Below are 26,550 nucleotides of genomic sequence, written 5' to 3'. Positions count from 1 at the left end.
TCGATTTTTCAGATTTCCCCCTCCCCGCCTCACCCCCGGGCCCAGTGGTTTAACGGTAACCGGCCCAGTGTGTAAACACTGGGCACAACAAAAAATTGTTTAAAGACTCATCAAATGTTCCCCTCCACGGAAATCTTTAGTAAAAGGCGAAAGATTTATGCGTTTGAAGGGAAACCAGAGCACGGTTGAAACTTTGAAAATCCGGACTATATAGGAAAAATGTGCGGACCACCACTAATGGTGAAAATAGCGTACGGTCGTGCAGCCTGAAGCCGCGAATCGTCCGAAAATCGCCTCGTGGGACACGGCACTCGATATTTCGTGAAACCCTAGGTATGTTGCTAATGGAAAAAAGTTCCCCTCTCGACTGTGCCGTGGTGCCCGCCTTTTTGCCGAGGCGGACGCGACGACCCGAGTGCCGCCACGCGGCAAACGGTGTAACCAAGTGCCGCCACGCGGCAAACGGGGTAACCAAATGCACGCGGCGGTCGACCGTCGCCGTGGGTACAGAAACAAAGGAAACGAGGTGCGAGTAGAAACGGGCAGTTGTAGGAAGAAATTGTATTTGCATTGTTGGTGTGTACTGTCATGTAGTGTGATGAACTGGCACGGGAGTGTTATGTCTGGGGAAAGAGCTGTTTCGGAGGTAGAAGTACATAACCTCAAAACACGTTGATGAGGTGGTCCGAGCTCCAAGTGAAATAGAAAAGCGAAACACTGCGCAGCATACTTACCTGGCGTAGGGGCTACCCTGATCAAGCAGGGGGTTCCCCCAGGGTGAGGCTCTTCCCTTGCACTTCGGTTGAGCTGACCTCTGCGATTACCCCAAATGTGGGTAACTCGGGCGCGTAATTTTTGGTAGTCGGGACTGCGTTCGCGCTGTCCCGGTGAAAAAATTTCAACTTAGTAGTTGTGAAGTAGTGTTAAGAATTATGTACAGTGAAGTGTAATTTTTTTTTTTTTTTTCATCTGTGTATGGTATGTAATGCATTCGTAGGTCTCAAGTTTACGGTGCCTTGGCGAACAACCCCACCGTCTTGAAAGTGCGGAAGGAAGGTACGTAATTGTGCATGGTAATAGTTGAAAAAAGAAAAAAAAAATTCCCATGAACGATACTTGTCCAATTCGATTTTTCAGATTTCCCCCTCCCCGCCTCACCCCCGGGCCCAGTGGTTTAACGGTAACCGGCCCAGTGTGTAAACACTGGGCACAACAAAAAATTGTTTAAAGACTCATCAAATGTTCCCCTCCACGGAAATCTTTAGTAAAAGGCGAAAGATTTATGCGTTTGAAGGGAAACCAGAGCACGGTTGAAACTTTGAAAATCCGGACTATATAGGAAAAATGTGCGGACCACCACTAATGGTGAAAATAGCGTACGGTCGTGCAGCCTGAAGCCGCGAATCGTCCGAAAATCGCCTCGTGGGACACGGCACTCGATATTTCGTGAAACCCTAGGTATGTTGCTAATGGAAAAAAGTTCCCCTCTCGACTGTGCCGTGGTGCCCGCCTTTTTGCCGAGGCGGACGCGACGACCCGAGTGCCGCCACGCGGCAAACGGTGTAACCAAGTGCCGCCACGCGGCAAACGGGGTAACCAAATGCACGCGGCGGTCGACCGTCGCCGTGGGTACAGAAACAAAGGAAACGAGGTGCGAGTAGAAACGGGCAGTTGTAGGAAGAAATTGTATTTGCATTGTTGGTGTGTACTGTCATGTAGTGTGATGAACTGGCACGGGAGTGTTATGTCTGGGGAAAGAGCTGTTTCGGAGGTAGAAGTACATAACCTCAAAACACGTTGATGAGGTGGTCCGAGCTCCAAGTGAAATAGAAAAGCGAAACACTGCGCAGCATACTTACCTGGCGTAGGGGCTACCCTGATCAAGCAGGGGGTTCCCCCAGGGTGAGGCTCTTCCCTTGCACTTCGGTTGAGCTGACCTCTGCGATTACCCCAAATGTGGGTAACTCGGGCGCGTAATTTTTGGTAGTCGGGACTGCGTTCGCGCTGTCCCGGTGAAAAAATTTCAACTTAGTAGTTGTGAAGTAGTGTTAAGAATTATGTACAGTGAAGTGTAATTTTTTTTTTTTTTTTCATCTGTGTATGGTATGTAATGCATTCGTAGGTCTCAAGTTTACGGTGCCTTGGCGAACAACCCCACCGTCTTGAAAGTGCGGAAGGAAGGTACGTAATTGTGCATGGTAATAGTTGAAAAAAGAAAAAAAAAATTCCCATGAACGATACTTGTCCAATTCGATTTTTCAGATTTCCCCCTCCCCGCCTCACCCCCGGGCCCAGTGGTTTAACGGTAACCGGCCCAGTGTGTAAACACTGGGCACAACAAAAAATTGTTTAAAGACTCATCAAATGTTCCCCTCCACGGAAATCTTTAGTAAAAGGCGAAAGATTTATGCGTTTGAAGGGAAACCAGAGCACGGTTGAAACTTTGAAAATCCGGACTATATAGGAAAAATGTGCGGACCACCACTAATGGTGAAAATAGCGTACGGTCGTGCAGCCTGAAGCCGCGAATCGTCCGAAAATCGCCTCGTGGGACACGGCACTCGATATTTCGTGAAACCCTAGGTATGTTGCTAATGGAAAAAAGTTCCCCTCTCGACTGTGCCGTGGTGCCCGCCTTTTTGCCGAGGCGGACGCGACGACCCGAGTGCCGCCACGCGGCAAACGGTGTAACCAAGTGCCGCCACGCGGCAAACGGGGTAACCAAATGCACGCGGCGGTCGACCGTCGCCGTGGGTACAGAAACAAAGGAAACGAGGTGCGAGTAGAAACGGGCAGTTGTAGGAAGAAATTGTATTTGCATTGTTGGTGTGTACTGTCATGTAGTGTGATGAACTGGCACGGGAGTGTTATGTCTGGGGAAAGAGCTGTTTCGGAGGTAGAAGTACATAACCTCAAAACACGTTGATGAGGTGGTCCGAGCTCCAAGTGAAATAGAAAAGCGAAACACTGCGCAGCATACTTACCTGGCGTAGGGGCTACCCTGATCAAGCAGGGGGTTCCCCCAGGGTGAGGCTCTTCCCTTGCACTTCGGTTGAGCTGACCTCTGCGATTACCCCAAATGTGGGTAACTCGGGCGCGTAATTTTTGGTAGTCGGGACTGCGTTCGCGCTGTCCCGGTGAAAAAATTTCAACTTAGTAGTTGTGAAGTAGTGTTAAGAATTATGTACAGTGAAGTGTAATTTTTTTTTTTTTTTTCATCTGTGTATGGTATGTAATGCATTCGTAGGTCTCAAGTTTACGGTGCCTTGGCGAACAACCCCACCGTCTTGAAAGTGCGGAAGGAAGGTACGTAATTGTGCATGGTAATAGTTGAAAAAAGAAAAAAAAAATTCCCATGAACGATACTTGTCCAATTCGATTTTTCAGATTTCCCCCTCCCCGCCTCACCCCCGGGCCCAGTGGTTTAACGGTAACCGGCCCAGTGTGTAAACACTGGGCACAACAAAAAATTGTTTAAAGACTCATCAAATGTTCCCCTCCACGGAAATCTTTAGTAAAAGGCGAAAGATTTATGCGTTTGAAGGGAAACCAGAGCACGGTTGAAACTTTGAAAATCCGGACTATATAGGAAAAATGTGCGGACCACCACTAATGGTGAAAATAGCGTACGGTCGTGCAGCCTGAAGCCGCGAATCGTCCGAAAATCGCCTCGTGGGACACGGCACTCGATATTTCGTGAAACCCTAGGTATGTTGCTAATGGAAAAAAGTTCCCCTCTCGACTGTGCCGTGGTGCCCGCCTTTTTGCCGAGGCGGACGCGACGACCCGAGTGCCGCCACGCGGCAAACGGTGTAACCAAGTGCCGCCACGCGGCAAACGGGGTAACCAAATGCACGCGGCGGTCGACCGTCGCCGTGGGTACAGAAACAAAGGAAACGAGGTGCGAGTAGAAACGGGCAGTTGTAGGAAGAAATTGTATTTGCATTGTTGGTGTGTACTGTCATGTAGTGTGATGAACTGGCACGGGAGTGTTATGTCTGGGGAAAGAGCTGTTTCGGAGGTAGAAGTACATAACCTCAAAACACGTTGATGAGGTGGTCCGAGCTCCAAGTGAAATAGAAAAGCGAAACACTGCGCAGCATACTTACCTGGCGTAGGGGCTACCCTGATCAAGCAGGGGGTTCCCCCAGGGTGAGGCTCTTCCCTTGCACTTCGGTTGAGCTGACCTCTGCGATTACCCCAAATGTGGGTAACTCGGGCGCGTAATTTTTGGTAGTCGGGACTGCGTTCGCGCTGTCCCGGTGAAAAAATTTCAACTTAGTAGTTGTGAAGTAGTGTTAAGAATTATGTACAGTGAAGTGTAATTTTTTTTTTTTTTTTCATCTGTGTATGGTATGTAATGCATTCGTAGGTCTCAAGTTTACGGTGCCTTGGCGAACAACCCCACCGTCTTGAAAGTGCGGAAGGAAGGTACGTAATTGTGCATGGTAATAGTTGAAAAAAGAAAAAAAAAATTCCCATGAACGATACTTGTCCAATTCGATTTTTCAGATTTCCCCCTCCCCGCCTCACCCCCGGGCCCAGTGGTTTAACGGTAACCGGCCCAGTGTGTAAACACTGGGCACAACAAAAAATTGTTTAAAGACTCATCAAATGTTCCCCTCCACGGAAATCTTTAGTAAAAGGCGAAAGATTTATGCGTTTGAAGGGAAACCAGAGCACGGTTGAAACTTTGAAAATCCGGACTATATAGGAAAAATGTGCGGACCACCACTAATGGTGAAAATAGCGTACGGTCGTGCAGCCTGAAGCCGCGAATCGTCCGAAAATCGCCTCGTGGGACACGGCACTCGATATTTCGTGAAACCCTAGGTATGTTGCTAATGGAAAAAAGTTCCCCTCTCGACTGTGCCGTGGTGCCCGCCTTTTTGCCGAGGCGGACGCGACGACCCGAGTGCCGCCACGCGGCAAACGGTGTAACCAAGTGCCGCCACGCGGCAAACGGGGTAACCAAATGCACGCGGCGGTCGACCGTCGCCGTGGGTACAGAAACAAAGGAAACGAGGTGCGAGTAGAAACGGGCAGTTGTAGGAAGAAATTGTATTTGCATTGTTGGTGTGTACTGTCATGTAGTGTGATGAACTGGCACGGGAGTGTTATGTCTGGGGAAAGAGCTGTTTCGGAGGTAGAAGTACATAACCTCAAAACACGTTGATGAGGTGGTCCGAGCTCCAAGTGAAATAGAAAAGCGAAACACTGCGCAGCATACTTACCTGGCGTAGGGGCTACCCTGATCAAGCAGGGGGTTCCCCCAGGGTGAGGCTCTTCCCTTGCACTTCGGTTGAGCTGACCTCTGCGATTACCCCAAATGTGGGTAACTCGGGCGCGTAATTTTTGGTAGTCGGGACTGCGTTCGCGCTGTCCCGGTGAAAAAATTTCAACTTAGTAGTTGTGAAGTAGTGTTAAGAATTATGTACAGTGAAGTGTAATTTTTTTTTTTTTTTTCATCTGTGTATGGTATGTAATGCATTCGTAGGTCTCAAGTTTACGGTGCCTTGGCGAACAACCCCACCGTCTTGAAAGTGCGGAAGGAAGGTACGTAATTGTGCATGGTAATAGTTGAAAAAAGAAAAAAAAAATTCCCATGAACGATACTTGTCCAATTCGATTTTTCAGATTTCCCCCTCCCCGCCTCACCCCCGGGCCCAGTGGTTTAACGGTAACCGGCCCAGTGTGTAAACACTGGGCACAACAAAAAATTGTTTAAAGACTCATCAAATGTTCCCCTCCACGGAAATCTTTAGTAAAAGGCGAAAGATTTATGCGTTTGAAGGGAAACCAGAGCACGGTTGAAACTTTGAAAATCCGGACTATATAGGAAAAATGTGCGGACCACCACTAATGGTGAAAATAGCGTACGGTCGTGCAGCCTGAAGCCGCGAATCGTCCGAAAATCGCCTCGTGGGACACGGCACTCGATATTTCGTGAAACCCTAGGTATGTTGCTAATGGAAAAAAGTTCCCCTCTCGACTGTGCCGTGGTGCCCGCCTTTTTGCCGAGGCGGACGCGACGACCCGAGTGCCGCCACGCGGCAAACGGTGTAACCAAGTGCCGCCACGCGGCAAACGGGGTAACCAAATGCACGCGGCGGTCGACCGTCGCCGTGGGTACAGAAACAAAGGAAACGAGGTGCGAGTAGAAACGGGCAGTTGTAGGAAGAAATTGTATTTGCATTGTTGGTGTGTACTGTCATGTAGTGTGATGAACTGGCACGGGAGTGTTATGTCTGGGGAAAGAGCTGTTTCGGAGGTAGAAGTACATAACCTCAAAACACGTTGATGAGGTGGTCCGAGCTCCAAGTGAAATAGAAAAGCGAAACACTGCGCAGCATACTTACCTGGCGTAGGGGCTACCCTGATCAAGCAGGGGGTTCCCCCAGGGTGAGGCTCTTCCCTTGCACTTCGGTTGAGCTGACCTCTGCGATTACCCCAAATGTGGGTAACTCGGGCGCGTAATTTTTGGTAGTCGGGACTGCGTTCGCGCTGTCCCGGTGAAAAAATTTCAACTTAGTAGTTGTGAAGTAGTGTTAAGAATTATGTACAGTGAAGTGTAATTTTTTTTTTTTTTTTCATCTGTGTATGGTATGTAATGCATTCGTAGGTCTCAAGTTTACGGTGCCTTGGCGAACAACCCCACCGTCTTGAAAGTGCGGAAGGAAGGTACGTAATTGTGCATGGTAATAGTTGAAAAAAGAAAAAAAAAATTCCCATGAACGATACTTGTCCAATTCGATTTTTCAGATTTCCCCCTCCCCGCCTCACCCCCGGGCCCAGTGGTTTAACGGTAACCGGCCCAGTGTGTAAACACTGGGCACAACAAAAAATTGTTTAAAGACTCATCAAATGTTCCCCTCCACGGAAATCTTTAGTAAAAGGCGAAAGATTTATGCGTTTGAAGGGAAACCAGAGCACGGTTGAAACTTTGAAAATCCGGACTATATAGGAAAAATGTGCGGACCACCACTAATGGTGAAAATAGCGTACGGTCGTGCAGCCTGAAGCCGCGAATCGTCCGAAAATCGCCTCGTGGGACACGGCACTCGATATTTCGTGAAACCCTAGGTATGTTGCTAATGGAAAAAAGTTCCCCTCTCGACTGTGCCGTGGTGCCCGCCTTTTTGCCGAGGCGGACGCGACGACCCGAGTGCCGCCACGCGGCAAACGGTGTAACCAAGTGCCGCCACGCGGCAAACGGGGTAACCAAATGCACGCGGCGGTCGACCGTCGCCGTGGGTACAGAAACAAAGGAAACGAGGTGCGAGTAGAAACGGGCAGTTGTAGGAAGAAATTGTATTTGCATTGTTGGTGTGTACTGTCATGTAGTGTGATGAACTGGCACGGGAGTGTTATGTCTGGGGAAAGAGCTGTTTCGGAGGTAGAAGTACATAACCTCAAAACACGTTGATGAGGTGGTCCGAGCTCCAAGTGAAATAGAAAAGCGAAACACTGCGCAGCATACTTACCTGGCGTAGGGGCTACCCTGATCAAGCAGGGGGTTCCCCCAGGGTGAGGCTCTTCCCTTGCACTTCGGTTGAGCTGACCTCTGCGATTACCCCAAATGTGGGTAACTCGGGCGCGTAATTTTTGGTAGTCGGGACTGCGTTCGCGCTGTCCCGGTGAAAAAATTTCAACTTAGTAGTTGTGAAGTAGTGTTAAGAATTATGTACAGTGAAGTGTAATTTTTTTTTTTTTTTTCATCTGTGTATGGTATGTAATGCATTCGTAGGTCTCAAGTTTACGGTGCCTTGGCGAACAACCCCACCGTCTTGAAAGTGCGGAAGGAAGGTACGTAATTGTGCATGGTAATAGTTGAAAAAAGAAAAAAAAAATTCCCATGAACGATACTTGTCCAATTCGATTTTTCAGATTTCCCCCTCCCCGCCTCACCCCCGGGCCCAGTGGTTTAACGGTAACCGGCCCAGTGTGTAAACACTGGGCACAACAAAAAATTGTTTAAAGACTCATCAAATGTTCCCCTCCACGGAAATCTTTAGTTTTTTTTTTTTTTTTTTTTTTTTTTTTTTTACAAAGGGAACTCCCACTGAAGGGAGTTACCCACCAAAAAATTCATCTTTAATATAAAAAGCGGATACAGGTGAACACAAATAAAACACAACATAGAACACGAATACATGGCCACAAGGGCGAATGGTGACAATCTTTATTCAACACTGACGAAACGGGGCCCCTCCGACGATACCGTCCTAGAGGTCCAGCTGCTTGTTGGGCGGCGAATCTTCTGTGGGCTGCCGGGGGCGACTCGGGGCGCAGAAGGTGCCGGGCCGCAGATGAAGACGGTCCGGAGCAGTGGCGATGGTAGGCAGTAGTTCACTGAGAGCAGAGATCGTGATGGGATGATGCCTGGTAACATTCCTCAGAGCCAACCGTGGACGTGGTGATCACCGTCGTCAGCTGCCGGGCCCACCAGCCGCGACTGCACCAGCGTCAACGTCATCGGGGTCAGGGCGTCTCAAATGATCGTAGGTAAAGAGCGGTCGGCGGGGGTGAGGGGCGTCAGGCAGGGGCTCTGCAAGGAGTCGGATCAGGGGGTTGTCAGAACGCCGGCAGTGGCGGAGGAACTTCTTAGTCACCTTGCAGAGCAGCTCGTGTAAGTGCGGGAGCCCAGTCTGGTCCAGGAGGGTCTGCCGTAAGGTGGCGCGAGGGAGACCGAGCAGGAGGCGGGCACCGAGAAAGTAGGACCGGGCGATCGGACGGAGGTTGTACAGAGAGGAGTGGACCCAAGCCGGGCACGCGTAGAGGAAGTGGGGAAGAACGAAGGAACGGTAGGCAGTCACACGAACGTCGAGAGGGGTGCCGGATGTCGGTCTGAGTACGGTGGCCAGCTGAGCCATGACGGCACGGGACTTGGTGCGGATGGAGTCGAGGTGCGGCAGAAAAGTAAAGGTATTGTCTAGGGTGACCCCCAGATAACGGATGCGAGGCGACCAGGGGATGGCTACGGCGGAGATGACTGGCGGGTGGTCGTGGTGTGGATGAAGTCGGGAGAAGAGGATGGATCGTGATTTAGAGTGAGTGAGCCCGATGCCATGCGCGAGGAACTGATTGTTGAGGGAAGTGAGGCCGCGGCCGAGACGGTCGCAGAGCAGCCGCTCGGAAACTGAAGAGGCCAGGAGACAGGTATCATCGGCGTACTGGACAAGATAGGTGCCGGGAGGGGGCTTGAGATCAGAGATGTGGAGGGTAAAAAGTAGCGGTGAGAGAATGGCGCCCTGGGGGACGCCGGCGGAGATGGGGCGGGGGCCGGAGAGGACCCCCTCCACCCGAACCCGGAAGGTGCGACCCTCCAGGAAGGAGCAGAGGAGGCGGACGAGATGAGATGAGAGGTCGGTGGCAGAGAGGCGCTGGAGGAGCTGGGCATGCGGAACGGAATCGAAAGCACGGGCGAGGTCAAGAAGCACCATGCCCGTGTGTTGCCGCCTGGCGAATCCCTGGACCACCAGGTGCTCCACACGGGCAATGGCGTGGGTCGTCGAGTGGCGGGGGCGGAAACCGAACTGGTGGCGGGGTAGAAGGTCCAGGGTGGTGACTTGAAAGAGGAGACGGCGGTGGATCGCCCGTTCCGCGACCTTGGACAGAATAGGAAGAAGCGAGATGGGCCGAAAAGATGAAGGGAGAGACGGGGGCTTGCCAGGTTTGGGGATGGGTGAGACGATGGCGGTTTTCCAGGGGGTGGGGAAGTGGCAGAGGAGGAACATTGCGTTGAAAAGACGGGTCAGAAACACAAGGGCCTTGCGAGGTAGGGCACGGAGCACGGGGGAGGGCAGAGAGTCGTGGCCAGGAGCAGAACGGGGCCGAAGGCGGGCGAGCAGGGTGCGGACCTCGGAAGGCGTGACGAGCGGCAGGGGGAAGGTGGCCGGAAGGGGGGGCAAAGTGACGTGGCGAGACAGGAGGCGGGCCCCGTCCTCGTCGTCCGAAGACTCGGAGGACAGGGAAGGGCCGGGTGCGGATGCGAAGGTGGTCGCCAGGTAGGCGGCCACCGCCTCGGATCGCTCCGAGGCCGTTTCCGCCACACCCGTGGGGGTGGTCAGCGGGGGGATGGTGGTAGGAACCGAGCGGAGACGACGGACGTGAGACCAGAGGGAGCCGGAGCAAGCAGAGAGGGATTGGAGACGCCGAGTCTCCAGACGGGCCCTCCACTCCGCGACCAATCGCCGGCAGCGCCCCCGCAGCACCAGGTACACCCGCCGGTGCAGCAGGGAACGACTAGCCTGCCAGAGGACGCGGAAGCGGTTGCGCAAGGACAAGGCGTCCCGGAGGTAAGGCGGAAATGGGTCGACAAGGGGACGGGGGGGAACCAGAGGTATGTTGGCAGAGGCGGCCGCGGAAATGGCGTCGGTCAGCGAGAGAACGTTGGCGTCAAGGCGGGCAGGGGTATCGAACGGAACAGACAGGTCAATGGCAGCGGAGAGGGAACGCTGAAAACCGCCCCAGTCGGCCTTGGGAAAATCGAAGCGGGGGAGGTGGGGGTTAGAATGGGGGTGAAAGTGAAGTGTGGCAAGAACAGGCAAGTGGTCGGAGGTGCCGGAGGCGATGGTGGTGAGATCCGAGAGAATGGGGAGGGGCGTGGACAGTGCAAAGTCGATGATGCTGGGTTGCCGGTTGAGCTGGGCCGGAAAAAATGTCGGGGTCGGAGGGGCATAAAGAGAGAGAGGAGTACGCCGAAGGAGTTGCCGGAGGGAGCTGCCCCGCCGGTTTGCGGCGGCACAGCCCCAGAAGGGATGGGTGGCGTTGAAGTCCCCGGCCAGCACGACGTGGGCGTCGAGCCGACCGAGGGCGACAACGTCGGCCGTGGGAAAGGCGAACTGAGGGGGGAGGTACAAGGATACCAAGGTCAGGGAGTACGGGAGGCCGTGCAAGCGCACAGCAACCGCCTCGGCCGCGGGGGAAGAAGGGATGCGACGGCGATGATGTGAAATGGTGTTGCGGACGAGTAACGCCACCCCCCCGCCCCGACCATCGCGATCGGCACGGTGGACCGCATACCCGGGGACCAGGACGGGGGCAGAGGGGGAGAGCCAGGTCTCAGAAAGGAACACGACGTCGGGCGATCGCTCGTGGAGCAGGTGCAAAAGGTCGTGGAGCTTAGGGAGGAGGGAAAAGACGTTCCAGATGAGGACACTAAGGGGAGGGGCGGGATCCATCGAAGAAATTCAGAAGGGCCTGGAGGAGCACTTCGAACTTCTCGGTGGAGGTGCGGGCTCGGGAGAGTGCCGTCAGGACAGTCCGGATGAGCGGGAGGTACTGTCGGATGAATGAAATGAAGTCGTGAATGAGGGATGAAAGCGACGAGCAGTCTGAGTCGGAGGCAAGCGGTCGAGAGTCAGAAGAAGGAGCGGAAGGAGGAGGGTGCGAGGTGGCAGAGGGGGGAACAACCGGTACAACGGGGGGAGGGCGTGCCCAAGCATTGGTGGAGAGAGCAGGAAACGTCTTGGGATCGGACAGGGACGGGACAGAGGGCCCGGTCCCCACGGCAGTCGTCGTGGCGTCAGTGAGTCGTTGAGGGTGTCGGCGCAGGTAAGCCTGAATCACGCGACAGTCAGTGGAAGTAGCGAAGTGGGCCCCGTCACAGAGCGTGCAGCGTCGGGTAGTCGAGGTGCAGTCCCGAGACCAGTGGGGCCCAGCGCACTTGAAACAGGCGAGGTCCCGGTGGCATCGGGAGGACGGGTGTCCAGGCCGCTGGCAGCGGTAGCACTGAGGTACGCGCCCCGAGCCGCGGTATTTCTCAACTGCCACCACCCAGCAGCCCAATGTCTTCAACTTCAGGAAGGGGGCTGCCTCACCCAGACCGGATGTAGTGACCAGGAAAGGCCGGGTCGTTGAAGTAGGAGAGGTGCGCATGGCCACCACAGATGCCACAGGTAGGTGCAGGTCGAGCAGGGACTGGGTGACCTCGTCAGCCGTCGTGGAGAGAGGGAGTTTCTTGATCACAACTCGATCGGCACGCTCGTCGGGGCGGAGATGGGTGTAGGGTTTATATCCGAGGCGTTGGAGTTCGTCAAATAGGAGCTGGTGGTCCTGAGGGTTGCTGGTATAAAAGGAGGTGCGGTCATTGACGGAGGTGACAGAGAGAGGACCGGAGAGGAGAGACTGAAAACGTTGTGCAGTGGCGAAGGGGCCGGCTGTGGGCGTGAGAAGGCAGGCGATCGGAGGCATGCGAGGCGTGCGAGGAGTGGAGGTAGGCGGGCGAGGCGCCGCCGAGGAGGAGGCACGAGGCTGCGAGGCTGGAGGGCGGGGTGGAGCACGAGATGAGCTGGGACTCGTCGAAGAGGGGCCCGGGAGAGTGGTGAAGGGCACAGGAGGAGGTTGCGTGTCGGGCCGGTGCCGTTTAGCATGCTGCTTGCGGCGGGGCTTGGCAGTCAAGGGTCGGTCCGAGGAGGCAGCCCCAGCGCCGTCGTCGGTGTCGGTATCCGGTAGACTGAGGAGACTGTCGTAGCGGTTGCTGGTAGGGACGGCATCGTCGGAGGAGTGCTGGTCGGGGTGGGCGCGCTTGACGGTCTTCGTGGGAACGATGAAGCCGGTGTCCATGGGAGTAGCAGTCGCAGCAGGAGGAACGGCGGCAGGCGGTGAGTCGGTCGGCAACAGCGGAAGAGAAGGCGCAGGAGACATGATCGGTGAAGTGATGCAGGCCGTGGTGGTAGTAGTAGTCACAGTTGGTGGTGTTGGAGCAGAGGTAGTCGTAGGCAGAGCGAGGATGGTGGAGACGTCCAGGCCGTGAAGATGTTCCGTCTCGCTGACCTTAATGCAAACAGTCTGGGTGCGCAGCCCGGCCGGCGCGGGGGAGGGAGGCGGAGCCACCCCCCCGACCCCAGCAGCGCCCGCCTCCCCAGACCCGACTTGCATGGTCTCCAAGCGCTGGCGATGCGGTCCACAGTATTGTCGTGGCTGGGGTGGCCGATTGTCAGTAGTCATCACATCGCCAGAACCGGCCTCGGCCGAGGGCCTCGGACCAAAGTCGTCCCCGCCCTGGTTCGGCGTCATCGGGAGAGAGTCCATTCCAAACTCTCCCCTCGGCCTCCCCAATAGGCTACAACTTGGTTGCCGGGAGTCACAAGAAGTGGCCTCGGCCGATGGCCTCTGACCGAGGTCGCCCCCGCCCTGGTTTGGCTTCATCGGGAGGGAGTCCATTCCAAACTCCCCCCTCAGCCGCCCCAATAGGCCGCGACTCGGTGGCGCACAGCACTCACAAGAAGAAGATCTAGGATCTAAGAACTAGATCTACACAAGAGCACTCCTGGTGGTCGACTCAGGAACTAGCAGCAGCAGGTCTCGGCGGCTCGCTGAAATTGCTGAAAGGAAACCAGTTAGTTAATGGCCAAAAGTGCTCAGATTTGCTTCAAAAAGCTTTTAAAAAATTCCCCTGAACAGTTTGATGCCTTTGAAGGGAAACCAGAGCACGGTTGAAACTTTGAAAATCCGGACTATATAGGAAAAATGTGCGGACCACCACTAATGGTGAAAATAGCGTACGGTCGTGCAGCCTGAAGCCGCGAATCGTCCGAAAATCGCCTCGTGGGACACGGCACTCGATATTTCGTGAAACCCTAGGTATGTTGCTAATGGAAAAAAGTTCCCCTCTCGACTGTGCCGTGGTGCCCGCCTTTTTGCCGAGGCGGACGCGACGACCCGAGTGCCGCCACGCGGCAAACGGTGTAACCAAGTGCCGCCACGCGGCAAACGGGGTAACCAAATGCACGCGGCGGTCGACCGTCGCCGTGGGTACAGAAACAAAGGAAACGAGGTGCGAGTAGAAACGGGCAGTTGTAGGAAGAAATTGTATTTGCATTGTTGGTGTGTACTGTCATGTAGTGTGATGAACTGGCACGGGAGTGTTATGTCTGGGGAAAGAGCTGTTTCGGAGGTAGAAGTACATAACCTCAAAACACGTTGATGAGGTGGTCCGAGCTCCAAGTGAAATAGAAAAGCGAAACACTGCGCAGCATACTTACCTGGCGTAGGGGCTACCCTGATCAAGCAGGGGGTTCCCCCAGGGTGAGGCTCTTCCCTTGCACTTCGGTTGAGCTGACCTCTGCGATTACCCCAAATGTGGGTAACTCGGGCGCGTAATTTTTGGTAGTCGGGACTGCGTTCGCGCTGTCCCGGTGAAAAAATTTCAACTTAGTAGTTGTGAAGTAGTGTTAAGAATTATGTACAGTGAAGTGTAATTTTTTTTTTTTTTTTCATCTGTGTATGGTATGTAATGCATTCGTAGGTCTCAAGTTTACGGTGCCTTGGCGAACAACCCCACCGTCTTGAAAGTGCGGAAGGAAGGTACGTAATTGTGCATGGTAATAGTTGAAAAAAGAAAAAAAAAATTCCCATGAACGATACTTGTCCAATTCGATTTTTCAGATTTCCCCCTCCCCGCCTCACCCCCGGGCCCAGTGGTTTAACGGTAACCGGCCCAGTGTGTAAACACTGGGCACAACAAAAAATTGTTTAAAGACTCATCAAATGTTCCCCTCCACGGAAATCTTTAGTAAAAGGCGAAAGATTTATGCGTTTGAAGGGAAACCAGAGCACGGTTGAAACTTTGAAAATCCGGACTATATAGGAAAAATGTGCGGACCACCACTAATGGTGAAAATAGCGTACGGTCGTGCAGCCTGAAGCCGCGAATCGTCCGAAAATCGCCTCGTGGGACACGGCACTCGATATTTCGTGAAACCCTAGGTATGTTGCTAATGGAAAAAAGTTCCCCTCTCGACTGTGCCGTGGTGCCCGCCTTTTTGCCGAGGCGGACGCGACGACCCGAGTGCCGCCACGCGGCAAACGGTGTAACCAAGTGCCGCCACGCGGCAAACGGGGTAACCAAATGCACGCGGCGGTCGACCGTCGCCGTGGGTACAGAAACAAAGGAAACGAGGTGCGAGTAGAAACGGGCAGTTGTAGGAAGAAATTGTATTTGCATTGTTGGTGTGTACTGTCATGTAGTGTGATGAACTGGCACGGGAGTGTTATGTCTGGGGAAAGAGCTGTTTCGGAGGTAGAAGTACATAACCTCAAAACACGTTGATGAGGTGGTCCGAGCTCCAAGTGAAATAGAAAAGCGAAACACTGCGCAGCATACTTACCTGGCGTAGGGGCTACCCTGATCAAGCAGGGGGTTCCCCCAGGGTGAGGCTCTTCCCTTGCACTTCGGTTGAGCTGACCTCTGCGATTACCCCAAATGTGGGTAACTCGGGCGCGTAATTTTTGGTAGTCGGGACTGCGTTCGCGCTGTCCCGGTGAAAAAATTTCAACTTAGTAGTTGTGAAGTAGTGTTAAGAATTATGTACAGTGAAGTGTAATTTTTTTTTTTTTTTTCATCTGTGTATGGTATGTAATGCATTCGTAGGTCTCAAGTTTACGGTGCCTTGGCGAACAACCCCACCGTCTTGAAAGTGCGGAAGGAAGGTACGTAATTGTGCATGGTAATAGTTGAAAAAAGAAAAAAAAAATTCCCATGAACGATACTTGTCCAATTCGATTTTTCAGATTTCCCCCTCCCCGCCTCACCCCCGGGCCCAGTGGTTTAACGGTAACCGGCCCAGTGTGTAAACACTGGGCACAACAAAAAATTGTTTAAAGACTCATCAAATGTTCCCCTCCACGGAAATCTTTAGTAAAAGGCGAAAGATTTATGCGTTTGAAGGGAAACCAGAGCACGGTTGAAACTTTGAAAATCCGGACTATATAGGAAAAATGTGCGGACCACCACTAATGGTGAAAATAGCGTACGGTCGTGCAGCCTGAAGCCGCGAATCGTCCGAAAATCGCCTCGTGGGACACGGCACTCGATATTTCGTGAAACCCTAGGTATGTTGCTAATGGAAAAAAGTTCCCCTCTCGACTGTGCCGTGGTGCCCGCCTTTTTGCCGAGGCGGACGCGACGACCCGAGTGCCGCCACGCGGCAAACGGTGTAACCAAGTGCCGCCACGCGGCAAACGGGGTAACCAAATGCACGCGGCGGTCGACCGTCGCCGTGGGTACAGAAACAAAGGAAACGAGGTGCGAGTAGAAACGGGCAGTTGTAGGAAGAAATTGTATTTGCATTGTTGGTGTGTACTGTCATGTAGTGTGATGAACTGGCACGGGAGTGTTATGTCTGGGGAAAGAGCTGTTTCGGAGGTAGAAGTACATAACCTCAAAACACGTTGATGAGGTGGTCCGAGCTCCAAGTGAAATAGAAAAGCGAAACACTGCGCAGCATACTTACCTGGCGTAGGGGCTACCCTGATCAAGCAGGGGGTTCCCCCAGGGTGAGGCTCTTCCCTTGCACTTCGGTTGAGCTGACCTCTGCGATTACCCCAAATGTGGGTAACTCGGGCGCGTAATTTTTGGTAGTCGGGACTGCGTTCGCGCTGTCCCGGTGAAAAAATTTCAACTTAGTAGTTGTGAAGTAGTGTTAAGAATTATGTACAGTGAAGTGTAATTTTTTTTTTTTTTTTCATCTGTGTATGGTATGTAATGCATTCGTAGGTCTCAAGTTTACGGTGCCTTGGCGAACAACCCCACCGTCTTGAAAGTGCGGAAGGAAGGTACGTAATTGTGCATGGTAATAGTTGAAAAAAGAAAAAAAAAATTCCCATGAACGATACTTGTCCAATTCGATTTTTCAGATTTCCCCCTCCCCGCCTCACCCCCGGGCCCAGTGGTTTAACGGTAACCGGCCCAGTGTGTAAACACTGGGCACAACAAAAAATTGTTTAAAGACTCATCAAATGTTCCCCTCCACGGAAATCTTTAGTAAAAGGCGAAAGATTTATGCGTTTGAAGGGAAACCAGAGCACGGTTGAAACTTTGAAAATCCGGACTATATAGGAAAAATGTGCGGACCACCACTAATGGTGAAAATAGCGTACGGTCGTGCAGCCTGAAGCCGCGAATCGTCCGAAAATCGCCTCGTGGGACACGGCACTCGATATTTCGTGAAACCCTAGGTATGTTGCTAATGGAAAAAAGTTCCCCTCTCGACTGTGCCGTGGTGCCCGCCTTTTTGCCGAGGCGGACGCGACGACCCGAGTGCCGCCACGCGGCAAACGGTGTAACCAAGTGCCGCCACGCGGCAAACGGGGTAACCAAATGCACGCGGCGGTCGACCGTCGCCGTGGGTACAGAAACAAAGGAAACGAGGTGCGAGTAGAAACGGGCAGTTGTAGGAAGAAATTGTATTTGCATTGTTGGTGTGTACTGTCATGTAGTGTGATGAACTGGCACGGGAGTGTTATGTCTGGGGAAAGAGCTGTTTCGGAGGTAGAAGTACATAACCTCAAAACACGTTGATGAGGTGGTCCGAGCTCCAAGTGAAATAGAAAAGCGAAACACTGCGCAGCATACTTACCTGGCGTAGGGGCTACCCTGATCAAGCAGGGGGTTCCCCCAGGGTGAGGCTCTTCCCTTGCACTTCGGTTGAGCTGACCTCTGCGATTACCCCAAATGTGGGTAACTCGGGCGCGTAATTTTTGGTAGTCGGGACTGCGTTCGCGCTGTCCCGGTGAAAAAATTTCAACTTAGTAGTTGTGAAGTAGTGTTAAGAATTATGTACAGTGAAGTGTAATTTTTTTTTTTTTTTTCATCTGTGTATGGTATGTAATGCATTCGTAGGTCTCAAGTTTACGGTGCCTTGGCGAACAACCCCACCGTCTTGAAAGTGCGGAAGGAAGGTACGTAATTGTGCATGGTAATAGTTGAAAAAAGAAAAAAAAAATTCCCATGAACGATACTTGTCCAATTCGATTTTTCAGATTTCCCCCTCCCCGCCTCACCCCCGGGCCCAGTGGTTTAACGGTAACCGGCCCAGTGTGTAAACACTGGGCACAACAAAAAATTGTTTAAAGACTCATCAAATGTTCCCCTCCACGGAAATCTTTAGTAAAAGGCGAAAGATTTATGCGTTTGAAGGGAAACCAGAGCACGGTTGAAACTTTGAAAATCCGGACTATATAGGAAAAATGTGCGGACCACCACTAATGGTGAAAATAGCGTACGGTCGTGCAGCCTGAAGCCGCGAATCGTCCGAAAATCGCCTCGTGGGACACGGCACTCGATATTTCGTGAAACCCTAGGTATGTTGCTAATGGAAAAAAGTTCCCCTCTCGACTGTGCCGTGGTGCCCGCCTTTTTGCCGAGGCGGACGCGACGACCCGAGTGCCGCCACGCGGCAAACGGTGTAACCAAGTGCCGCCACGCGGCAAACGGGGTAACCAAATGCACGCGGCGGTCGACCGTCGCCGTGGGTACAGAAACAAAGGAAACGAGGTGCGAGTAGAAACGGGCAGTTGTAGGAAGAAATTGTATTTGCATTGTTGGTGTGTACTGTCATGTAGTGTGATGAACTGGCACGGGAGTGTTATGTCTGGGGAAAGAGCTGTTTCGGAGGTAGAAGTACATAACCTCAAAACACGTTGATGAGGTGGTCCGAGCTCCAAGTGAAATAGAAAAGCGAAACACTGCGCAGCATACTTACCTGGCGTAGGGGCTACCCTGATCAAGCAGGGGGTTCCCCCAGGGTGAGGCTCTTCCCTTGCACTTCGGTTGAGCTGACCTCTGCGATTACCCCAAATGTGGGTAACTCGGGCGCGTAATTTTTGGTAGTCGGGACTGCGTTCGCGCTGTCCCGGTGAAAAAATTTCAACTTAGTAGTTGTGAAGTAGTGTTAAGAATTATGTACAGTGAAGTGTAATTTTTTTTTTTTTTTTCATCTGTGTATGGTATGTAATGCATTCGTAGGTCTCAAGTTTACGGTGCCTTGGCGAACAACCCCACCGTCTTGAAAGTGCGGAAGGAAGGTACGTAATTGTGCATGGTAATAGTTGAAAAAAGAAAAAAAAAATTCCCATGAACGATACTTGTCCAATTCGATTTTTCAGATTTCCCCCTCCCCGCCTCACCCCCGGGCCCAGTGGTTTAACGGTAACCGGCCCAGTGTGTAAACACTGGGCACAACAAAAAATTGTTTAAAGACTCATCAAATGTTCCCCTCCACGGAAATCTTTAGTAAAAGGCGAAAGATTTATGCGTTTGAAGGGAAACCAGAGCACGGTTGAAACTTTGAAAATCCGGACTATATAGGAAAAATGTGCGGACCACCACTAATGGTGAAAATAGCGTACGGTCGTGCAGCCTGAAGCCGCGAATCGTCCGAAAATCGCCTCGTGGGACACGGCACTCGATATTTCGTGAAACCCTAGGTATGTTGCTAATGGAAAAAAGTTCCCCTCTCGACTGTGCCGTGGTGCCCGCCTTTTTGCCGAGGCGGACGCGACGACCCGAGTGCCGCCACGCGGCAAACGGTGTAACCAAGTGCCGCCACGCGGCAAACGGGGTAACCAAATGCACGCGGCGGTCGACCGTCGCCGTGGGTACAGAAACAAAGGAAACGAGGTGCGAGTAGAAACGGGCAGTTGTAGGAAGAAATTGTATTTGCATTGTTGGTGTGTACTGTCATGTAGTGTGATGAACTGGCACGGGAGTGTTATGTCTGGGGAAAGAGCTGTTTCGGAGGTAGAAGTACATAACCTCAAAACACGTTGATGAGGTGGTCCGAGCTCCAAGTGAAATAGAAAAGCGAAACACTGCGCAGCATACTTACCTGGCGTAGGGGCTACCCTGATCAAGCAGGGGGTTCCCCCAGGGTGAGGCTCTTCCCTTGCACTTCGGTTGAGCTGACCTCTGCGATTACCCCAAATGTGGGTAACTCGGGCGCGTAATTTTTGGTAGTCGGGACTGCGTTCGCGCTGTCCCGGTGAAAAAATTTCAACTTAGTAGTTGTGAAGTAGTGTTAAGAATTATGTACAGTGAAGTGTAATTTTTTTTTTTTTTTTCATCTGTGTATGGTATGTAATGCATTCGTAGGTCTCAAGTTTACGGTGCCTTGGCGAACAACCCCACCGTCTTGAAAGTGCGGAAGGAAGGTACGTAATTGTGCATGGTAATAGTTGAAAAAAGAAAAAAAAAATTCCCATGAACGATACTTGTCCAATTCGATTTTTCAGATTTCCCCCTCCCCGCCTCACCCCCGGGCCCAGTGGTTTAACGGTAACCGGCCCAGTGTGTAAACACTGGGCACAACAAAAAATTGTTTAAAGACTCATCAAATGTTCCCCTCCACGGAAATCTTTAGTAAAAGGCGAAAGATTTATGCGTTTGAAGGGAAACCAGAGCACGGTTGAAACTTTGAAAATCCGGACTATATAGGAAAAATGTGCGGACCACCACTAATGGTGAAAATAGCGTACGGTCGTGCAGCCTGAAGCCGCGAATCGTCCGAAAATCGCCTCGTGGGACACGGCACTCGATATTTCGTGAAACCCTAGGTATGTTGCTAATGGAAAAAAGTTCCCCTCTCGACTGTGCCGTGGTGCCCGCCTTTTTGCCGAGGCGGACGCGACGACCCGAGTGCCGCCACGCGGCAAACGGTGTAACCAAGTGCCGCCACGCGGCAAACGGGGTAACCAAATGCACGCGGCGGTCGACCGTCGCCGTGGGTACAGAAACAAAGGAAACGAGGTGCGAGTAGAAACGGGCAGTTGTAGGAAGAAATTGTATTTGCATTGTTGGTGTGTACTGTCATGTAGTGTGATGAACTGGCACGGGAGTGTTATGTCTGGGGAAAGAGCTGTTTCGGAGGTAGAAGTACATAACCTCAAAACACGTTGATGAGGTGGTCCGAGCTCCAAGTGAAATAGAAAAGCGAAACACTGCGCAGCATACTTACCTGGCGTAGGGGCTACCCTGATCAAGCAGGGGGTTCCCCCAGGGTGAGGCTCTTCCCTTGCACTTCGGTTGAGCTGACCTCTGCGATTACCCCAAATGTGGGTAACTCGGGCGCGTAATTTTTGGTAGTCGGGACTGCGTTCGCGCTGTCCCGGTGAAAAAATTTCAACTTAGTAGTTGTGAAGTAGTGTTAAGAATTATGTACAGTGAAGTGTAATTTTTTTTTTTTTTTTCATCTGTGTATGGTATGTAATGCATTCGTAGGTCTCAAGTTTACGGTGCCTTGGCGAACAACCCCACCGTCTTGAAAGTGCGGAAGGAAGGTACGTAATTGTGCATGGTAATAGTTGAAAAAAGAAAAAAAAAATTCCCATGAACGATACTTGTCCAATTCGATTTTTCAGATTTCCCCCTCCCCGCCTCACCCCCGGGCCCAGTGGTTTAACGGTAACCGGCCCAGTGTGTAAACACTGGGCACAACAAAAAATTGTTTAAAGACTCATCAAATGTTCCCCTCCACGGAAATCTTTAGTAAAAGGCGAAAGATTTATGCGTTTGAAGGGAAACCAGAGCACGGTTGAAACTTTGAAAATCCGGACTATATAGGAAAAATGTGCGGACCACCACTAATGGTGAAAATAGCGTACGGTCGTGCAGCCTGAAGCCGCGAATCGTCCGAAAATCGCCTCGTGGGACACGGCACTCGATATTTCGTGAAACCCTAGGTATGTTGCTAATGGAAAAAAGTTCCCCTCTCGACTGTGCCGTGGTGCCCGCCTTTTTGCCGAGGCGGACGCGACGACCCGAGTGCCGCCACGCGGCAAACGGTGTAACCAAGTGCCGCCACGCGGCAAACGGGGTAACCAAATGCACGCGGCGGTCGACCGTCGCCGTGGGTACAGAAACAAAGGAAACGAGGTGCGAGTAGAAACGGGCAGTTGTAGGAAGAAATTGTATTTGCATTGTTGGTGTGTACTGTCATGTAGTGTGATGAACTGGCACGGGAGTGTTATGTCTGGGGAAAGAGCTGTTTCGGAGGTAGAAGTACATAACCTCAAAACACGTTGATGAGGTGGTCCGAGCTCCAAGTGAAATAGAAAAGCGAAACACTGCGCAGCATACTTACCTGGCGTAGGGGCTACCCTGATCAAGCAGGGGGTTCCCCCAGGGTGAGGCTCTTCCCTTGCACTTCGGTTGAGCTGACCTCTGCGATTACCCCAAATGTGGGTAACTCGGGCGCGTAATTTTTGGTAGTCGGGACTGCGTTCGCGCTGTCCCGGTGAAAAAATTTCAACTTAGTAGTTGTGAAGTAGTGTTAAGAATTATGTACAGTGAAGTGTAATTTTTTTTTTTTTTTTTCATCTGTGTATGGTATGTAATGCATTCGTAGGTCTCAAGTTTACGGTGCCTTGGCGAACAACCCCACCGTCTTGAAAGTGCGGAAGGAAGGTACGTAATTGTGCATGGTAATAGTTGAAAAAAGAAAAAAAAAATTCCCATGAACGATACTTGTCCAATTCGATTTTTCAGATTTCCCCCTCCCCGCCTCACCCCCGGGCCCAGTGGTTTAACGGTAACCGGCCCAGTGTGTAAACACTGGGCACAACAAAAAATTGTTTAAAGACTCATCAAATGTTCCCCTCCACGGAAATCTTTAGTAAAAGGCGAAAGATTTATGCGTTTGAAGGGAAACCAGAGCACGGTTGAAACTTTGAAAATCCGGACTATATAGGAAAAATGTGCGGACCACCACTAATGGTGAAAATAGCGTACGGTCGTGCAGCCTGAAGCCGCGAATCGTCCGAAAATCGCCTCGTGGGACACGGCACTCGATATTTCGTGAAACCCTAGGTATGTTGCTAATGGAAAAAAGTTCCCCTCTCGACTGTGGCCGTGGTGCCCGCCTTTTTGCCGAGGCGGACGCGACGACCCGAGTGCCGCCACGCGGCAAACGGTGTAACCAAGTGCCGCCACGCGGCAAACGGGGTAACCAAATGCACGCGGCGGTCGACCGTCGCCGTGGGTACAGAAACAAAGGAAACGAGGTGCGAGTAGAAACGGGCAGTTGTAGGAAGAAATTGTATTTGCATTGTTGGTGTGTACTGTCATGTAGTGTGATGAACTGGCACGGGAGTGTTATGTCTGGGGGAAAGAGCTGTTTCGGAGGTAGAAGTACATAACCTCAAAACACGTTGATGAGGTGGTCCGAGCTCCAAGTGAAATAGAAAAGCGAAACACTGCGCAGCATACTTACCTGGCGTAGGGGCTACCCTGATCAAGCAGGGGGTTCCCCCAGGGTGAGGCTCTTCCCTTGCACTTCGGTTGAGCTGACCTCTGCGATTACCCCAAATGTGGGTAACTCGGGCGCGTAATTTTTGGTAGTCGGGACTGCGTTCGCGCTGTCCCGGTGAAAAAATTTCAACTTAGTAGTTGTGAAGTAGTGTTAAGAATTATGTACAGTGAAGTGTAATTTTTTTTTTTTTTTTCATCTGTGTATGGTATGTAATGCATTCGTAGGTCTCAAGTTTACGGTGCCTTGGCGAACAACCCCACCGTCTTGAAAGTGCGGAAGGAAGGTACGTAATTGTGCATGGTAATAGTTGAAAAAAGAAAAAAAAAATTCCCATGAACGATACTTGTCCAATTCGATTTTTCAGATTTCCCCCTCCCCGCCCTCACCCCCGGGCCCAGTGGTTTAACGGTAACCGGCCAGTGTGTAAACACTGGGCACAACAAAAAATTGTTTAAAGACTCATCAAATGTTTCCCCTCCACGGAAATCTTTAGTAAAAGGCGAAAGATTTATGCGTTTGAAGGGAAACCAGAGCACGGTTGAAACTTTGAAAATCCGGACTATATAGGAAAAATGTGCGGACCACCACTAATGGTGAAAATAGCGTACGGTCGTGCAGCCTGAAGCCGCGAATCGTCCGAAAATCGCCTCGTGGGACACGGCACTCGATATTTCGTGAAACCCTAGGTATGTTGCTAATGGAAAAAAGTTCCCCTCTCGACTGTGCCGTGGTGCCCGCCTTTTTGCCGAGGCGGACGCGACGACCCGAGTGCCGCCACGCGGCAAACGGTGTAACCAAGTGCCGCCACGCGGCAAACGGGGGTAACCAAATGCACGCGGCGGTCGACCGTCGCCGTGGGTACAGAAACAAAGGAAACGAGGTGCGAGTAGAAACGGGCAGTTGTAGGAAGAAATTGTATTTGCATTGTTGGTGTGTACTGTCATGTAGTGTGATGAACTGGCACGGGAGTGTTATGTCTGGGGAAAGAGCTGTTTCGGAGGTAGAAGTACATAACCTCAAAACACGTTGATGAGGTGGTCCGAGCTCCAAGTGAAATAGAAAAAGCGAAACACTGCGCAGCATACTTACCTGGCGTAGGGGCTACCCTGATCAAGCAGGGGGTTCCCCCAGGGTGAGGCTCTTCCCTTGCACTTCGGTTGAGCTGACCTCTGCGATTACCCCAAATGTGGGTAACTCGGGCGCGTAATTTTTGGTAGTCGGGACTGCGTTCGCGCTGTCCCGGTGAAAAAATTTCAACTTAGTAGTTGTGAAGTAGTGTTAAGAATTATGTACAGTGAAGTGTAATTTTTTTTTTTTTTTTCATCTGTGTATGGTATGTAATGCATTCGTAGGTCTCAAGTTTACGGTGCCTTGGCGAACAACCCCACCGTCTTGAAAGTGCGGGAAGGAAGGTACGTAATTGTGCATGGTAATAGTTGAAAAAAGAAAAAAAAAATTCCCATGAACGATACTTGTCCAATTCGATTTTTCAGATTTCCCCCTCCCCGGCCTCACCCCCGGGCCCAGTGGTTTAACGGTAACCGGCCCAGTGTGTAAACACTGGGCACAACAAAAAATTGTTTAAAGACTCATCAAATGTTCCCCTCCACGGAAATCTTTAGTAAAAGGCGAAAGATTTATGCGTTTGAAGGGAAACCAGAGCACGGTTGAAACTTTGAAAATCCGGACTATATAGGAAAAATGTGCGGACCACCACTAATGGTGAAAATAGCGTACGGTCGTGCAGCCTGAAGCCGCGAATCGTCCGAAAATCGCCTCGTGGGACACGGCACTCGATATTTCGTGAAACCCTAGGTATGTTGCTAATGGAAAAAAGTTCCCCTCTCGACTGTGCCGTGGTGCCCGCCTTTTTGCCGAGGCGGACGCGACGACCCGAGTGCCGCCACGCGGCAAACGGTGTAACCAAGTGCCGCCACGCGGCAAACGGGGTAACCAAATGCACGCGGCGGTCGACCGTCGCCGTGGGTACAGAAACAAAGGAAACGAGGTGCGAGTAGAAACGGGCAGTTGTAGGAAGAAATTGTATTTGCATTGTTGGTTGTGTACTGTCATGTAGTGTGATGAACTGGCACGGGAGTGTTATGTCTGGGGAAAGAGCTGTTTCGGAGGTAGAAGTACATAACCTCAAAACACGTTGATGAGGTGGTCCGAGCTCCAAGTGAAATAGAAAAGCGAAACACTGCGCAGCAATACTTACCTGGCGTAGGGGCTACCCTGATCAAGCAGGGGGTTCCCCCAGGGTGAGGCTCTTCCCTTGCACTTCGGTTGAGCTGACCTCTGCGATTACCCCAAATGTGGGTAACTCGGGCGCGTAATTTTTGGTAGTCGGGACTGCGTTCGCGCTTGTCCCGGTGAAAAAATTTCAACTTAGTAGTTGTGAAGTAGTGTTAAGAATTATGTACAGTGAAGTGTAATTTTTTTTTTTTTTTCATCTGTGTATGGTATGTAATGCATTCGTAGGTCTCAAGTTTACGGTGCCTTGGCGAACAACCCCCACCGTCTTGAAAGTGCGGAAGGAAGGTACGTAATTGTGCATGGTAATAGTTGAAAAAAGAAAAAAAAAATTCCCATGAACGATACTTGTCCAATTCGATTTTTCAGATTTCCCCCTCCCCGCCTCACCCCCGGGCCCAGTGGTTTAACGGTAACCGGGCCCAGTGTGTAAACACTGGGCACAACAAAAAATTGTTTAAAGACTCATCAAATGTTCCCCTCCACGGAAATCTTTAGTAAAAAGGCGAAAGATTTATGCGTTTGAAGGGAAACCAGAGCACGGTTGAAACTTTGAAAATCCGGACTATATAGGAAAAATGTGCGGACCACCACTAATGGTGAAAATAGCGTACGGTCGTGCAGCCTGAAGCCGCGAAATCGTCCGAAAATCGCCTCGTGGGACACGGCACTCGATATTTCGTGAAACCCTAGGGTATGTTGCTAATGGAAAAAAGTTCCCCTCTCGACTGTGCCGTGGTGCCCGCCTTTTGCCGAGGCGGACGCGACGACCCGAGTGCCGCCACGCGGCAAACGGTGTAAGCCAAGTGCCGCCACGCGGCAAACGGGGGTAACCAAATGCACGCGGCGGTCGACCGTCGCCGTGGGGTACAGAAACAAAGGAAACGAGGTGCGAGTAGAAACGGGCAGTTGTAGGAAGAAATTGTATTTGCATTGTTGGTGTGTACTGTCATGTAGTGTGATGAACTGGCACGGGAGTGTTATGTCTGGGGAAAGAGCTGTTTCGGAGGTAAGAAGTACATAACCTCAAAACACGTTGATGAGGTGGTCCGAGCTCCAAGTGAAATAGAAAAGCGAAACACTGCGCAGCATACTTACCTGGCGTAGGGGCTACCCTGATCAAGCAGGGGGTTCCCCCAGGGTGAGGCTCTTCCCTTGCACTTCGGTTTGAGCTGACCTCTGCGATTACCCCAAATGTGGGTAACTCGGGCGCGTAATTTTTGGTAGTCGGGACTGCGTTCGCGCTGTCCCGGTGAAAAAATTTCAA

At 51.7% G+C, this 26,550-nt stretch overlaps 37 non-coding genes across 37 annotated transcripts; 19 read left to right on the top strand and 18 right to left on the bottom strand.

Annotated features, from left to right (window-relative positions):
• Positions 1–63: 63 nt before the first annotated feature.
• LOC134544662 (U5 spliceosomal RNA) lies at positions 64–183 on the bottom strand. Its single transcript, XR_010077959.1, has one exon. It is a non-coding gene; the product is annotated as a U5 spliceosomal RNA (small nuclear RNA).
• Positions 184–726: 543 nt separating this feature from the next.
• On the top strand, positions 727–889 carry LOC134544637 (U1 spliceosomal RNA). The gene has a single exon (XR_010077935.1). It is a non-coding gene; the product is annotated as a U1 spliceosomal RNA (small nuclear RNA).
• A 299-nt stretch (positions 890–1,188) lies between these two features.
• Positions 1,189–1,308, bottom strand: LOC134544661 (U5 spliceosomal RNA). The gene has a single exon (XR_010077958.1). It is a non-coding gene; the product is annotated as a U5 spliceosomal RNA (small nuclear RNA).
• Positions 1,309–1,851: 543 nt separating this feature from the next.
• On the top strand, positions 1,852–2,014 carry LOC134544636 (U1 spliceosomal RNA). Its single transcript, XR_010077934.1, has one exon. It is a non-coding gene; the product is annotated as a U1 spliceosomal RNA (small nuclear RNA).
• A 299-nt stretch (positions 2,015–2,313) lies between these two features.
• Positions 2,314–2,433, bottom strand: LOC134544659 (U5 spliceosomal RNA). The gene has a single exon (XR_010077957.1). It is a non-coding gene; the product is annotated as a U5 spliceosomal RNA (small nuclear RNA).
• A 543-nt stretch (positions 2,434–2,976) lies between these two features.
• On the top strand, positions 2,977–3,139 carry LOC134544635 (U1 spliceosomal RNA). The gene has a single exon (XR_010077933.1). It is a non-coding gene; the product is annotated as a U1 spliceosomal RNA (small nuclear RNA).
• A 299-nt stretch (positions 3,140–3,438) lies between these two features.
• Positions 3,439–3,558, bottom strand: LOC134544658 (U5 spliceosomal RNA). The gene has a single exon (XR_010077956.1). It is a non-coding gene; the product is annotated as a U5 spliceosomal RNA (small nuclear RNA).
• Positions 3,559–4,101: 543 nt separating this feature from the next.
• On the top strand, positions 4,102–4,264 carry LOC134544634 (U1 spliceosomal RNA). Its single transcript, XR_010077932.1, has one exon. It is a non-coding gene; the product is annotated as a U1 spliceosomal RNA (small nuclear RNA).
• Positions 4,265–4,563: 299 nt separating this feature from the next.
• Positions 4,564–4,683, bottom strand: LOC134544657 (U5 spliceosomal RNA). Its single transcript, XR_010077955.1, has one exon. It is a non-coding gene; the product is annotated as a U5 spliceosomal RNA (small nuclear RNA).
• Positions 4,684–5,226: 543 nt separating this feature from the next.
• LOC134544632 (U1 spliceosomal RNA) lies at positions 5,227–5,389 on the top strand. Its single transcript, XR_010077930.1, has one exon. It is a non-coding gene; the product is annotated as a U1 spliceosomal RNA (small nuclear RNA).
• Positions 5,390–5,688: 299 nt separating this feature from the next.
• Positions 5,689–5,808, bottom strand: LOC134544656 (U5 spliceosomal RNA). Its single transcript, XR_010077954.1, has one exon. It is a non-coding gene; the product is annotated as a U5 spliceosomal RNA (small nuclear RNA).
• Positions 5,809–6,351: 543 nt separating this feature from the next.
• On the top strand, positions 6,352–6,514 carry LOC134544631 (U1 spliceosomal RNA). Its single transcript, XR_010077929.1, has one exon. It is a non-coding gene; the product is annotated as a U1 spliceosomal RNA (small nuclear RNA).
• A 299-nt stretch (positions 6,515–6,813) lies between these two features.
• LOC134544654 (U5 spliceosomal RNA) lies at positions 6,814–6,933 on the bottom strand. The gene has a single exon (XR_010077952.1). It is a non-coding gene; the product is annotated as a U5 spliceosomal RNA (small nuclear RNA).
• A 543-nt stretch (positions 6,934–7,476) lies between these two features.
• Positions 7,477–7,639, top strand: LOC134544630 (U1 spliceosomal RNA). Its single transcript, XR_010077928.1, has one exon. It is a non-coding gene; the product is annotated as a U1 spliceosomal RNA (small nuclear RNA).
• A 6,341-nt stretch (positions 7,640–13,980) lies between these two features.
• On the top strand, positions 13,981–14,143 carry LOC134544629 (U1 spliceosomal RNA). The gene has a single exon (XR_010077927.1). It is a non-coding gene; the product is annotated as a U1 spliceosomal RNA (small nuclear RNA).
• A 299-nt stretch (positions 14,144–14,442) lies between these two features.
• Positions 14,443–14,562, bottom strand: LOC134544653 (U5 spliceosomal RNA). Its single transcript, XR_010077951.1, has one exon. It is a non-coding gene; the product is annotated as a U5 spliceosomal RNA (small nuclear RNA).
• Positions 14,563–15,105: 543 nt separating this feature from the next.
• LOC134544628 (U1 spliceosomal RNA) lies at positions 15,106–15,268 on the top strand. The gene has a single exon (XR_010077926.1). It is a non-coding gene; the product is annotated as a U1 spliceosomal RNA (small nuclear RNA).
• Positions 15,269–15,567: 299 nt separating this feature from the next.
• On the bottom strand, positions 15,568–15,687 carry LOC134544652 (U5 spliceosomal RNA). Its single transcript, XR_010077950.1, has one exon. It is a non-coding gene; the product is annotated as a U5 spliceosomal RNA (small nuclear RNA).
• A 543-nt stretch (positions 15,688–16,230) lies between these two features.
• On the top strand, positions 16,231–16,393 carry LOC134544627 (U1 spliceosomal RNA). The gene has a single exon (XR_010077925.1). It is a non-coding gene; the product is annotated as a U1 spliceosomal RNA (small nuclear RNA).
• Positions 16,394–16,692: 299 nt separating this feature from the next.
• On the bottom strand, positions 16,693–16,812 carry LOC134544651 (U5 spliceosomal RNA). The gene has a single exon (XR_010077949.1). It is a non-coding gene; the product is annotated as a U5 spliceosomal RNA (small nuclear RNA).
• A 543-nt stretch (positions 16,813–17,355) lies between these two features.
• On the top strand, positions 17,356–17,518 carry LOC134544626 (U1 spliceosomal RNA). Its single transcript, XR_010077924.1, has one exon. It is a non-coding gene; the product is annotated as a U1 spliceosomal RNA (small nuclear RNA).
• A 299-nt stretch (positions 17,519–17,817) lies between these two features.
• LOC134544650 (U5 spliceosomal RNA) lies at positions 17,818–17,937 on the bottom strand. The gene has a single exon (XR_010077948.1). It is a non-coding gene; the product is annotated as a U5 spliceosomal RNA (small nuclear RNA).
• Positions 17,938–18,480: 543 nt separating this feature from the next.
• Positions 18,481–18,643, top strand: LOC134544625 (U1 spliceosomal RNA). The gene has a single exon (XR_010077923.1). It is a non-coding gene; the product is annotated as a U1 spliceosomal RNA (small nuclear RNA).
• A 299-nt stretch (positions 18,644–18,942) lies between these two features.
• Positions 18,943–19,062, bottom strand: LOC134544649 (U5 spliceosomal RNA). The gene has a single exon (XR_010077947.1). It is a non-coding gene; the product is annotated as a U5 spliceosomal RNA (small nuclear RNA).
• A 543-nt stretch (positions 19,063–19,605) lies between these two features.
• LOC134544624 (U1 spliceosomal RNA) lies at positions 19,606–19,768 on the top strand. Its single transcript, XR_010077922.1, has one exon. It is a non-coding gene; the product is annotated as a U1 spliceosomal RNA (small nuclear RNA).
• Positions 19,769–20,067: 299 nt separating this feature from the next.
• On the bottom strand, positions 20,068–20,187 carry LOC134544648 (U5 spliceosomal RNA). Its single transcript, XR_010077946.1, has one exon. It is a non-coding gene; the product is annotated as a U5 spliceosomal RNA (small nuclear RNA).
• Positions 20,188–20,730: 543 nt separating this feature from the next.
• Positions 20,731–20,893, top strand: LOC134544623 (U1 spliceosomal RNA). Its single transcript, XR_010077921.1, has one exon. It is a non-coding gene; the product is annotated as a U1 spliceosomal RNA (small nuclear RNA).
• A 299-nt stretch (positions 20,894–21,192) lies between these two features.
• On the bottom strand, positions 21,193–21,312 carry LOC134544647 (U5 spliceosomal RNA). Its single transcript, XR_010077945.1, has one exon. It is a non-coding gene; the product is annotated as a U5 spliceosomal RNA (small nuclear RNA).
• A 543-nt stretch (positions 21,313–21,855) lies between these two features.
• LOC134544667 (U1 spliceosomal RNA) lies at positions 21,856–22,018 on the top strand. Its single transcript, XR_010077964.1, has one exon. It is a non-coding gene; the product is annotated as a U1 spliceosomal RNA (small nuclear RNA).
• Positions 22,019–22,318: 300 nt separating this feature from the next.
• LOC134544646 (U5 spliceosomal RNA) lies at positions 22,319–22,438 on the bottom strand. The gene has a single exon (XR_010077944.1). It is a non-coding gene; the product is annotated as a U5 spliceosomal RNA (small nuclear RNA).
• A 545-nt stretch (positions 22,439–22,983) lies between these two features.
• On the top strand, positions 22,984–23,146 carry LOC134544655 (U1 spliceosomal RNA). Its single transcript, XR_010077953.1, has one exon. It is a non-coding gene; the product is annotated as a U1 spliceosomal RNA (small nuclear RNA).
• A 300-nt stretch (positions 23,147–23,446) lies between these two features.
• LOC134544670 (U5 spliceosomal RNA) lies at positions 23,447–23,566 on the bottom strand. The gene has a single exon (XR_010077967.1). It is a non-coding gene; the product is annotated as a U5 spliceosomal RNA (small nuclear RNA).
• A 545-nt stretch (positions 23,567–24,111) lies between these two features.
• Positions 24,112–24,274, top strand: LOC134544644 (U1 spliceosomal RNA). The gene has a single exon (XR_010077942.1). It is a non-coding gene; the product is annotated as a U1 spliceosomal RNA (small nuclear RNA).
• Positions 24,275–24,575: 301 nt separating this feature from the next.
• Positions 24,576–24,695, bottom strand: LOC134544645 (U5 spliceosomal RNA). Its single transcript, XR_010077943.1, has one exon. It is a non-coding gene; the product is annotated as a U5 spliceosomal RNA (small nuclear RNA).
• Positions 24,696–25,240: 545 nt separating this feature from the next.
• On the top strand, positions 25,241–25,403 carry LOC134544639 (U1 spliceosomal RNA). The gene has a single exon (XR_010077937.1). It is a non-coding gene; the product is annotated as a U1 spliceosomal RNA (small nuclear RNA).
• A 301-nt stretch (positions 25,404–25,704) lies between these two features.
• On the bottom strand, positions 25,705–25,825 carry LOC134544671 (U5 spliceosomal RNA). The gene has a single exon (XR_010077968.1). It is a non-coding gene; the product is annotated as a U5 spliceosomal RNA (small nuclear RNA).
• A 548-nt stretch (positions 25,826–26,373) lies between these two features.
• Positions 26,374–26,537, top strand: LOC134544633 (U1 spliceosomal RNA). Its single transcript, XR_010077931.1, has one exon. It is a non-coding gene; the product is annotated as a U1 spliceosomal RNA (small nuclear RNA).
• Positions 26,538–26,550: the final 13 nt, after the last annotated feature.

This window comes from Bacillus rossius, unplaced genomic scaffold, assembly GCF_032445375.1.
Source record: "Bacillus rossius redtenbacheri isolate Brsri unplaced genomic scaffold, Brsri_v3 Brsri_v3_scf463, whole genome shotgun sequence".
Classification (NCBI taxonomy): Eukaryota; Metazoa; Arthropoda; class Insecta; order Phasmatodea; family Bacillidae; genus Bacillus; species Bacillus rossius.
This window is presented reverse-complemented; position numbering and strand designations above follow the sequence as displayed.